The sequence below is a fragment of the Lepus europaeus genome, chromosome 8 (genome assembly GCF_033115175.1).
Source record: "Lepus europaeus isolate LE1 chromosome 8, mLepTim1.pri, whole genome shotgun sequence".
Taxonomy (NCBI): domain Eukaryota; kingdom Metazoa; phylum Chordata; class Mammalia; order Lagomorpha; family Leporidae; genus Lepus; species Lepus europaeus.
This window is the reverse complement of record NC_084834.1, coordinates 36,173,447-36,185,918: the sequence shown is the minus strand read 5'-3', so window position 1 is coordinate 36,185,918 and position 12,472 is coordinate 36,173,447. Positions and strand designations below refer to the sequence as shown.

The 12,472-nt window shown below is 40.0% G+C and overlaps 1 protein-coding gene across 9 annotated transcripts in view; it reads left to right on the top strand.

The window, feature by feature from the left end:
• IL15 (interleukin 15) overlaps nucleotides 1–12,472 on the top strand; it is a 92,748-nt gene that overhangs the window by 18,277 nt on the left and 61,999 nt on the right. For 2 of the 9 annotated variants that reach the window (XM_062199566.1, XM_062199565.1), the window contains exon 2: nucleotides 6,677–6,793. The exons of 5 other annotated variants lie outside the window; for them this stretch is intronic. The gene's annotated coding sequence lies outside the window, so the exon portion shown is untranslated. Of the gene's footprint in view, nucleotides 1–6,676; nucleotides 6,799–12,472 lie in introns of all 9 variants that reach the window. 2 more of the 9 variants (XM_062199569.1, XM_062199567.1) reach the window with 1 other exon arrangement.

The following is a 12,472-nucleotide window of genomic DNA, read 5'->3' as shown; positions in this document are numbered from 1 at the left end:
CCAGTAAAAGTTTCATAAGCATTGCTTCTGGGCTTGAAAGACTTTGTTAACTTGTCAAGGAGCCCAGCAAGCTTGGTTCTAGAAACAAGATGTTGGGGAGTCTACAGCAAATTTATGAGACCTGTGTTCATTCACAAACCAGTGTGCAGGGTTAATACATTGTTACATTTCATAAAAAGCCCGGTATTTGGAATGGGAGATGCCAGAGTTCTGATGAGCAAGACTAGTGAAAGATTAGAAGAATGGTGACTGGCTCTAGCGAGTGTCCAGACACTGCACTGAGGGATGATGTGATCCAAGGTGCATCTGTGTTTAATAAAAGATTGGCTTTGCCTTCGATTGTTTTATTTAATTACAAATGTTATTCCTGAGCATTGCGATGATCACATCTCTTTGCTACTGTAAGGGATTGTTGAGAAGCAGTAGGAATGTTTTAATCCATTATTTGCCAGTAGAAGATATTCTATATCATTAAGCTGTCATTTTCACTGATAAATAATTATCAGCATGTAGTAAGAAATGTGTGTATTACAAATTGTCAGATGGTGTTTCGTGCTACAGCAGATGAAGTACATCTTCCATGGCAGCTCCGAGTTAGCACGTAGAGGTTGGTGTCTTTATGGTTGTTATAAATCTCAACATACACTTTAATAGTTAAACTATTATCTATAGTCACAGTACTGGAAAATTGTTTAGTAATGACTGGCTGATTTTTATGATGAAGAATAATTTCTCATACACCTTTTTATGTAAATACTTGGTGAATTCCAAAAAGAGCATTCATTTTAAACACATATCTGGAAACTTTTTGTTTTTGTTTTTTTGAGTTATTTATCTTTAACTGCAAGTGTCTGAAATATCAGAGATCCATCAAAACAGCTTGCCATATATATCATATGTATTTTTACAGCTCAAATATTATACATATATATATATATACAACAATTTCTATTTTATGTCAAGCAGTATAGTAGGACTAAAGAGGCTTAAACTAACATTTGCTGAATTCAGGCCTATATAGTTTTCTGTTGCTTGGAGCCACAAGTAAAAGGGGGAATGACTTGGCCTATGAAATTAAAGGAAAATATTTCTTTATCCCTTTGTTCTCCTTTCTAAAAATTATTTATTTGATAAAGAGAGGGGCATAGAGATGGAGGGACAAGATGAAAGAGAGAGAGAGAGAGGAAAGAAGAGGAAGGAGGAAGAGGGGGAGGTAGAAGGGGGGAGGAGGAGGATGGGGGAGGAGGAGGAGGAAGAGAAGGGGAGAGAAGGGGAAGAGAGGGGAGGGGAGGGGAGGAGAGGAGAGGAGAGGAGAGCAGAGCAGAGGAGAGCATCTTCCATCTACTGGTTCACTTCTCAAGTGCCTACAACAGTTGAGGCTGGACCAGGCCAGAGTCAGGAACTGGGAAATCAGTTCAGGTCTCTCATGTAAGAGTCAGCAACGTAACCACTTTAACCATTACCTGCTGCCTCCCGGGATGCATATTAGCCAGAAGCTGGAATCAGGGATAAAACTGGGACTTTAATCCATAATGTAGACATCCCAAGGGGCATTTTAATCACCATACCAAGCACCTACAACTATATATTTATTCTTATTTTATTGATTTTTATTTATGTGAAAGATGGAGAAATAAGGACAGTCATCCAATGGTTCACTTCCCAAATGCCCACATGATCCAGGACTGGGTCAGGCCAAAGTCAGAAGGCCTGAACCCTATGTAGATGACAGGGATTCAAATAGTTGAGCCATATAATCTGCTGCCTCCAAGAGTGTGTGTTAGCAGCAAGTTGGGATTGAAAGTGGAGCCAGGACTCAAACCCAGGCACTCCATGGTGTGCTGGTATCCCAAGCACCATCTTTACCACTGCTCCCAAAGCTTTTCCCTATTCCTTTTTTCCTTGAAAGATGAAAACACCGTGACTCTTTTCCTCTTTCCTTGATTTTCATCCCTTATTATCCCTCTCTACTGTCTCTTGCCTTATGTGGCTTTTCTGTTCTTCATAGCATAGCTCAGATTTATCATCATAAAAACCTCACAAGCTCTAGTGTGTCTCTGCCCCCTCAAATTCTGTTGAACTAGGCTTTGCCCTTTTCATGACAAGCTTGAGAGCATTTTTCTTTGTTAGAATTTTAAAATCTAATTTTAGATTTTCAAAGGGTAGATCTTCCCAACAACCATTGAAATCAAGCACAACGCTGTTTATTCCTAGTCTTTGACATGATAAAGCACTAGCAGCAGTATGTTAGCCACATCAGCAATATACCGTTAGTTCACCTGACATTTTGTCCCTGCAAAAATCTTCCTGAAGAAGTAATTAGTACAAGTTTTATGCATTGCAGCTGACACTTTCCCAGCACTACACTAGACCATGTGGATGCCAAAAGTGATTTTCCCTCTTGCCAGTCCTGTGGGAGAGGTGGCATAGCCTGCTTGCAAGGGATAAAATGACTGGTTCATGATGAAGTGTTACATTCACAATAGTGATAATTTCTAATAAGAGCCAATAATGTTGAGTGCTGACTGTATGTCAAGGCCTGTTCTATGCAGTTTGCATGAATGCATTCACTTGAACCTCATAATGACTCTGTGAGTAGGTATTACCATTTTGCTGTTCTGTAGATTAAAAAAATGTGGCCCTGAGAAATGAATTAATCCTACTGTTAGTAAGGGGCTAAGTCAGGTTTTAGACCTGGATCTGTGTGAAACCAAAGTCTGTACTCTCCCTGGATCAGTGCTGCCTGCAGGGGTTTTCTTGCAGTGTTGAAAATGTTTGGCCGGCGCCGCAGCTCAATAGGCTAATCCTCCACCTTGCGGCGCCGGCACCCCAGGTTCTAGTCCCAGTTGGGGCACCGATTCTGTCCCGGTTGGCCCTCTTCCAGGCCAGCTCTCTGCTGTGGCCCGGGAAGGCAGTGGAGGATGGCCCAAGTCCTTGGGCCCTGCACCCCATGGGAGACCAGGAGAAGCACCTGGCTCCTGCCATCGGATCAGCACAGTGCGCCGGCTGCAGCGCGCCGGCTGTGGCGGCCATTGGAGGGTAAACCAACGGCAAAAAGGAAGACCTTTCTGTCTGTCTCTCTCTCTCACTGTCCACTCTGCCTGTCAAAAAAAAAAAATGTTCTCTACCTGATGTGTTGAGCATAGTGGCCACTGCCCCCATGTCGCTTTTGAGCACATTAAATGTGGCTGGCTCATCTGAGGAAGTAATTTCTCATTTCATTTTATTTTAATTAATTTAAATAGCCACATGTTGTTTGTGACTACTAAATTGTACAACATAAGCCTGGATACTTCTGAAGTGTTATTGACTGTAAGCCAATAAAAGAAAAACCAAACAAGATATGATATATAGAGAAGGTACTGTTCTTTTTCCATTTCTAGAATTTCCCTCACATTAAAACAAAATAAAATTCTGTCTTGGCCAGCGCCGTGGCTCACTAGGCTAATCCTCTGCTTGCGGCGCCAGCACACCAGGTTCTAGTCCCGGTTGGGGCGCCGGATTCTGTCCCAGTTGCTCCTCTTCCAGTCCAGCTCTCTGCTGTGGCCAAGGAGTGCAGTGGGGGATGGCCCAAGTGCTTGGGCCCTGCACCCGCATGGGAGACCAGGAGGAAGCACCTGGCTCCTGGCTTTGGATCAGCGCAGCGTGCCGGCTGCAGCGCACCGGCCGTAACGGCCACTTGCGGGGTGAACCAACAGAAAAAGGAAGACCTTTCTCTCTGTCTCTGTCTCTGTCTCTCTCACTGTCTAACTCTGCCTGTCCAAAAAAAAAAAAAAAATTCTGTCTTAAGTGTGCTGCTCTATGAAGTAGTTGAACTCAATTAAAAAGGAAATTACTGCCCCCTTGGGTTCAGACACTGTGATAGGCTTTCAGCCTTCCAAATGAATAAGATGAGGATCCCGTCTCCTCAGGGCTCATATCTAGTAGGATAAATGGTAGCTTTCAAACTGGTATTTCACCATTCAGTCCATGGCACAATCTTTCTGGTCTACAGTCCCATAGTGCTGCCCATCAGGCTTCTGAATGGTTATTCTAGCAGCACCTCTGCCAACACTCACTAGTATTGTAGTCTTCTGTATGTGGACCAGGGATTAGGTATTGGACTGAGTTGGTAGTTGGAAGTATGAGAAGTAGTACAGGTTTTCCTGCATCTGAATTAGCTTGGGTCAGATGGCTGGACCCAGCTACGAAACTCTCTTTAGAACGTAGGACAACTTAATGCTTCTTTGTTCTCAGTATTAGATTCCAGTCACCAAGTCTAGAGCAAGAGTAAAACCACATTGAAAATCCTATTAGAATATCCACTTTGTTGATTTCTGAGCATCTGAAAGCAACATTCCTTTGCTAGGCTGCAACTACTCATTCATTAAGGCCAACTTGGGATCACCCTTTCACTGAAAGTCTTTCCAAGTCACTCATCTTCCTTGATCATATAATTAATTGCCTCATGCAGCAGCTTTACCTGGGGCTTTCTTCATTTTTCTTTTAACACACTCAGAGCATTATTTAACTGTTCTCAAGCCCCCCGCCCACTGACTGGAAATACTCTTAAAGATTAAAACTAGGGGGCAGGCATTTGGGGGCAGTGGGTTTAGCCAAATGACATCCAAAAAGGGCACCAGTTCATGTCCCAGATGCTCCACTTCCCATCCAGCTCCTTGTTAATGTGTCTGGGAAAGCAGCAGAGAATGGCCCAAGTGCTTGGGCCAATGCACTCACATAGGAGATGGGAGTGGAGTTCCAAGCTCCTGGCTTCAATCTGGCCCAGCCCTAGCTGTTGTGGCCATTTGAGGAGTGAGCCAGTGGATACAAGACCTCTCTCTCTCTCTCTTTCTCTGTATCTTGCTCTCCCTCTTCCTCTCTCCCTCTCCCTGTAAATCTGCCTTTCAAGTAAATAAATAAATCTTTAAAAATAAAATTAAAACTGTTAGGACATCTAACTTAAGTTCTTTTTTTTAAACTTTTATTTAATAAATATAAATTTCCAAAGTACAACTTTTGGATTATAGCGACTTTTTCCCCCCATAACCTCCCTCCCACCCGCAACCATCCCATCTCCCACTCCCTCTCCCATCCTATTCCTTATCAAGGTTCATTTTCAACTCTCTTTATATACAGAAGATCAATTTAGTATGTACTAAGTAAAGATTTCAACAGTTTGCACCAGAGTCAATTTTTAAAAAGATATAGGATGTGTGCATTTTTCTTAAAAATTTATTTATTTTTTTTAAAAGAATTAGAGAGAGAGGAGGAGATAAAGGGATGGAGGGACGTCTTCCATCTGCTGATTCACCCTCCAAAAGGCCACAATGGCCAGGACTGGGCCAGGGTGAAGCCAGGAGTCAGGAGCTTCTTCTGGATCTCCCACATTGGGTCATCCTCCACTGCTTTCCCAGGTGCATTAGCAGAGAGCTGAATTGGAAGTGGAGCAGCTGGGACTCTAACTGGCATCCATATGGGATGCCAGCACTGTGGACAGCGGCTTAACCCAGTACACTATAGCACCAGCCCCTAGAGTCAATATTTTTTAATGTCAGGAAGATATCACCTTGTAAGTATTCATATAGAATTGCAAAACTTTTTACTTTGCAATCATATTAAACTTTTACTAACTCAAATGTAGTCAGAAGTAAGATTATCTTTAATTAAATTTGTTAGTAGTAGTATAAGTATACTTTATATTATGGATCATACTGATCTTTTATAAAGATATTTCTTAATTCATTTTATGCAATAGAAGTTGTATTCAATCTCTTTTTAAAAATTATGTGTTGAACTTTTCTTAATAGTAGCTTAAGTATGTAAGTTTTTCAATATTTTAAGGCTTTCTAATGGTATAATCTGTTGGCATATTTAAAACCCTCAGAATCACAAGTATAACATGATGTTATAATGTTGAGTTTTAATACTGAATATTTTATTGGAGACTTTGCCATTTCACTTTTAGAAAAGATGTTTACAACTTATTTCCAAAACCTTCGTAAGACTTAGTAAATTGAAATCAAGCCTACAAATGTGTGATGTCACATTTGCTTTGTGCTATTTTGTATTAAAATGAAAAATATTTTACTATATTGCTATGTAAAGAATTGCAGTTTATAGTCAATGTAAATATGAGTTGAATTGTGGGGAACTATAAGCAGTTTAATAAAGATTAATTCCAAAAACACAATCTTGATTTCATAATCTTTCTCCTTACCAGTTTTTTTAAAAAAAATTTTTTTTTTATTTTTGACAGGCAGAGTGGACAGTGAGAGAGACAGAGAAAGATCTTCCTTTTCCATTGGCTCACCCCCCAAATGGCTGCTTCAGCCGGCGCGTTGCGGCCGGTGCGCTGTGCCTATCCGAAGCCAGGAGTCAGGTGCTTCCTCCTGGTCTCCCATGTGGGTGCAGGGCCCAAGCACTCGGGCCATCCTCCACTGCCTTCCTGGGCCACAGCAGAGAGCTGGACTGGAAGAGGAACAACCAGGACAGAATCCGGCACCCCAACCGGGACTAGAACCCAGTGTGCCGGCGCCAAAGGCAGAGGATTAGCCAAGTGAGCTGCAGCGCCAGCCACCAGTTTCTACTATTTTTATATAACATGATCAGTTACATAGGTGATCACTAATCTGAGGAAGAGATTATTACTCAATATTAATCTGTAATTTTTTTATTCTTACTTTGACTCCTACAGAATCTGTTTTGGTATATGGCCACTTCGCTGCTTGCAGCAGTATTCCATTATGTTCCCCGCTGGTGATGTCACATGGAGCACAGAGGCCAACTTTAGCAGATAGCCAGACTATATGAGGTGGTGTAAGTTTTTAAAATTGTATTATTTGGGGTGGGCATTGTGGCACAGTATGTTAAAATGCTGGTATCTTATATCATACTGTCAGTTCAAGTTCTGGCTACTCTGTTTCTGATTGAGCTTCGTGCTGATTCATCCTGGTAGGCACTAGATGATGGCTCAAGTGGCTGGGCATGTGTCACTCATGTGGGAGACCTGGATGGGACTCTGGGCTCTTGACATTGGCCTGGCACAGCCATGGCTGTTTCAGACTTTTGGGGAGTGAACTAGAGGATAGAATATTTCTCTCTCTCTCTCTATCTCTCAAGATAAAAAAAATATAAAAATTATAGAAAGTAGTATTATGCAGTGTACATACTTTTTTCAATAACTTAAATAAGATGTGACCAATTAGGCAAAGTCTAATTTTTTTTAAATGAGTCTCTTGGTGGAAAAAGAATTTATAAAGCATTTTACAAGGGCAGAGACTATTATACCTAACAGAGGTGGGCAAACTTTTTTTTTCTTAAAATAGCAAGATAACAAATACTTTAGACTTCTCAAACTAGTCATCTTGCGCAGTAGCTGGAAAGCAGCCATCCACGTGGGTAACGTGCTGTGAGCAGAACATTGCTCACAACAACAGGTGGCTGCTGAGGTTTGGCCTGTGGCTCACACTGGCCAATTCTGGCCAAATAAAATGACATGATTATGCATCTAATCTCCTGCTATGTTACAGGTCAATCTTAAAGCAACTGAAGTGCTTAATGTAATAAACGCAATCCCCCAGCTATCTGGTTTCTGAATGAGTTTATTAGTGTAAGGAAATAAGAGAATAATGCAGCTTGGAATTTTAAATGAATAATTAAATTTTTTAAAAATATCATATTGTTTTGTTTCAAGGACTTAAAAAAAAAGCCATGGAATACAAACCCAAGCACTTGGCTTCTTATAGGTAAAGTGAAAGTGTACCTTTCAGTTGCAATTTCTATTTAATATCCTGAAACAAAAAAAAAAAAAATGAAGGTGCTTCGAAAAGTGTGGAAATTGTAATTAAAAGTCAAGTTTGTTTTGTCACAAAAAAGTTTGAAATCCATGTATAGTTTTTTTTAAATACATGTTTTACATAACCTTTTTAAAGACCTCTTACATAGTTAATTTTTAAAAAAATGCTTTGTACCAGAATACATTTATCTTTTAATTCCATTCTCTGTGAATTTCTTGAAGTACTCTCATGGATCAAGATAAACAGTGAAGAAAGTAAAGGGGAACTGAAACCCTTTACAAGAATCCTGAGAGGAAAAAAGTCATTGCTCTCTTATTCAGTCATTTTTAGTTCCAAAAAATAATAAATGAAATATAATTTGAAAAGAAAAGTGTGAAAAATATGCCCCTTGGCAAAAATTGTCTACGAACTAAAACTTTCTCCTTAACTTCATATGGTTCCTTGAAACTATGCTGTTTCCTGGAATTCTTATTAAGAATTCTCCAAAGTCAAGAATCAATCTGCTGACAGTCTTATGGATGTGAACAGAGTGGGGGTTGTTGCACTGAGAGCTCCAATAAGAAGCTGGAGGGCATTTTGGGTATTGAGCCATGGAACCTGGGACATTTTTACTGATAACAATATAGCTCTGATTTATTTATTTATTTTCCCACTCTGAAATGCTGATGAAAAGAAACACATTATTTTTGAAAAATTCCACTGTGACCAATTCTGGGACAAATTAGCTGTTACTGGGGAATTTTCTTTAAATGAAATCATGGCTGAAATATGTAAGAACTTGAAACAGGAATCTCCCCTCATATCTCAGTAGTAAATAAGTGCTTTGAAGTCAAAAGGAAAGTGGCATGTACTTTCTGTTTTTCTTTGCAGGAATTGACATTGATTCCTAGGCATTTAGGTTTGGCTAGCTTCATTGAGTTTCTTTAAACAGAGGCATTTGATTATTTTGTTGTGGCCTATAAAAGCTATTCCTATCTGATGTGAGGATGAGCCAGGAATCTAGTGTAGGTGAAATTAAGGACCTCAAATATCTCTTTAATTTGAATAGTGAAAGCAGGCATTCAAGGATAAGGTGTTGCTTGGTGAGCCCTGCCTTGACTATAGCAAGGATCCTGGAAGGCACTCTTTGGGTGGAAGTTTTTATTTTGTATCAATAATTGGGAAACAGAATAGCTTCTATGGTATAGAAACCCTGGCAGCAGTATTTGTGCCACTCCAATCTCACTTGGAGCGTTTATCATGATCTTTGTTTTGCTTTTTGTATTTGGAGAAAGGAATTTGGGTACGGAGTAGGTTAATACAGGTCTCATTTGTGCATGTGTTCATCTTTATTTCAGCCATGGCTGCAATCTACAGACTTGGGTGGCCCTATCGACCATTTTAACTCAATTTTCTTAAAGCTTTTGCTTCTTACTTTCTGATTATCAAAGTAATATGTGCTCTGCTAAGAGTGAAAACTACTGGGGGCCGGCGCTGTGGCATAGCGGGTAAGGCTGCCGGCTGCAATGCTGGCATCCCATGTGGGAGCCCGTTGGAGACCCGGCTGCTCCACTTCCAATCCAGCTCTCTGCTATATCCTGGGAAAGCAGAAGATGGCCCAAGTGCCTGGGCCCCTGCACCCAGGTGGGAGACCTAGAGGAAGCTCCTGGCTCCTGGCTTCAGATCAGTACAGCTCCAGCCATTGCAGCCATCTGGGGAGTGAACCAGCGAATAGAAGACACCTCTCTCTCGCACTGCCTCTGCTTCTCTGTAACTCTGACTTTTAAATAACAAATAAATAAATCTTTAAAAAGAAAGAGTATGGGGCCGGCGCTGTGGCTCACTTGGTTAATCCTCTGTCTGCGGCGCCAGCATCCCTTATGGGCGCCGGGTTCTAGTCCCAGTTGCTCCTCTTCCAGTCCAGCTCTCTGCTGTGGCCTGGGAAGGCAGTGAAGGATGGCCCAAGTGCTTGGGCCCCTGCACCCACAAGGAAGACCAGGAAGAAGCACCTGATTCCTGGCTTCAGATTGGTGCGGCACTGGCCATTGCGGCCATTTGTGGGGTGAACCAACAGAAGGAAGACTTTTCTCTCTGTCTCTCTCACTGTCTAACTCTGTCAAATAAAAAAAAATAAAAATAAAAAATAAAATTAAAAAATAAGAGTCAAAACTACTGGAAAGTGTAAAGTGAGAAAAATATCATCAGTTATGCAATTGCTGAGTCAAATTATTATTTGATTCTTTCCAGGTCATTTTTACTACACAGTTAATGTAAAATGGTTTAAAAATGCCTGCTTACTGTAACAACAAATTGTGACATTTCCCTGTGATATTACAGAAGTGCAGTACATATTATTTTAGTACACATTATATTTCCCTTTAAAATGTGTCATGATCCATCACTGATTTCTATAACTTCAATTATTAAAGGTAATATTTTAGGGGTTGATGTTATAATGCAGTGGGCAGAGGCAGAGAGATCAGTAAACAGCCTGTGAAGTGCACCTCTGAATGTGGTTTATATGAGTTAGCAAACCATTCTTCCCTTTTCTTCGCCTAGGAGTGATCCCTTAAGGTGCAGTTTGTGTACTTTTGTGCACTTGGAAGTGACCAGCTCTGCAGTACTGCCTTGTGTTGGCGGCTCTGTCCACTTCCTGATTTTTCCCTTGTTAACCTTCCCTCACTTTCCTGGAATGGCATTCCTTAGTAAAATATTTGTTCTGTGTCTCCTGAGGGTGCCATTCCTTTATTGTCATTCTATTGGAATTCCTTTGCTGATCTGTGGATTATTTAAAAATACGTTGCTTAATTTTCAAGCAGTTGAGGAGTTTACTAATTATCATTTTTGTTTCTTGGTTTCACAGCTAGAATCTGTTGGAAAATTAAAACATTGAATAATTTCAATTCTGTTAATTTTGTAATGGCTTGCTTTAAGGCTCAACATAAACTTAATTTTGGCAACTGTACTAGGAGGACTTGAGAAAAGTATGAATTTTGCCACTGTTGACAACAAGGCTTAGTATATAGCACGTATATCAACTTTATTAATTGTTTTTTTTTCAGACCTACTATATCCTTGCTGCTTGCTGTATCAGCTTTTAAAATCTGATTAACATTTAACACTTGTACATTTTTCAGGGTTTCAGTGCAGTATTTCAACATAGTAGAAACTGATCAAATGAGATAATTTGTATTTCCATTTCCTTATCTCTTCTTTATATTTAAGCCTAGGAGCTTCTCTTTTCTAGTTCTCCATGCAGTATATTCCTGTGGACTATAGCTACCCCACTGTGCTGCACAACACTCTAACTTGTTTCTACCTGACTGTGCTTTGGTGCCTTTTTCTGTAACCCCTGTCCTAACCCTTCTCAACCTTTAATAATCATTTTTAAAAAAGGTACATCCGTGATCTTTTGGAAGAGATGATTTAAAATCACTCATAATGGTGAATTTACCCATTTCTCCTTTCCTGGTTCTATTAATTTTGGTTCATAAAATTTGATGGTAGGATCTTAGGAGAATATAGATTTTGGATTATGATATCCCCCTAGTAGATTGACTTTTTGTTGTTGTTGTTCATGAAATGTTCCTCAATCTTATCTTTCTAACAAGGCTACTTACCTTTAAGTATGCTTTGATATCAATGTAGCTACCCCAGATTTATTTCCTTTAATGTTTGCATGATAAGCATTTTCCCTGTGGTTTACTTTCAGCCTATCTTTGTTTTATGCTTCAGGTGCGTCTTGCAGACAGCATATAGCTGTGTTCATCTTTGTTTTTATTGCAGTCTGAGAGTCTTTATCTTTTATTGAGTACTTATTCATTCCATGTAATACAATTCATGTAGTTGCATTTATATTTAATACATTAATTTTTTTCTGTTAACCCAGCTGTCTTCATAGCATTGTCCTCCTTTCTTACCTTTTTTGGGTCAATCACCATTTTATTTTTTTCCTTTTTTCTTCTGCTGGATTTATTTATTAATTTGAAGGTCAAATTTACACATAGAGAAGGAGAGGCAGAGAGAGAGAGAGGTCTTCCATCTGCTGGTTCACTCCCCAGTTGGTCACAACAGCTGGAGCTGTGCCTATCTGAAGCCAGGCGCCAGGAGCTTCCTCCAGGTCTTCGCATGTGGGTGGAGACCCAAGGACTTGGGCCATCTTCTACTGCTTTCTCAGGCCATAGCAGAGAGCTAGATAGGAAGTGGAGCATCCGGGTCTTGAACCGGCACCCATATGGGATGCTGGCACTGCAGGTGGTGACTTTACCCACTACGCCACAGCACTGGCCTCACCATTCTTTTCATGGTGGAATTTTTATGGTGAAAATGTCATTGATATCTGAGGTTGACCAAAATTTCATAAGAAGAAAACTATCCCCACTATATTTTATGAATACACAACTTTTCAATAAATTATAATCAGAAAAAAATCAGCTACTCATTAATGGAGGACTATATATTGACCAAGTAGGGTCATGATGTTTTCCTTGGTCTAAGGAAACAATCACCCATTAATCTCCATAGATGCAGAATGCTCATTTGATACAATTTAACAGCCATTGTGCACATTTTTTAAAAGACAATACAATTAAGTAAGAGCAAAACATTTCAAAAAGTTACTATACTATATATGTAGTAATAAAAGAACACACAAACATTCTCAGTCCAAAAACAGTATCATAATTATTGGCAAAACATTAGAGGTATTTCTGTTA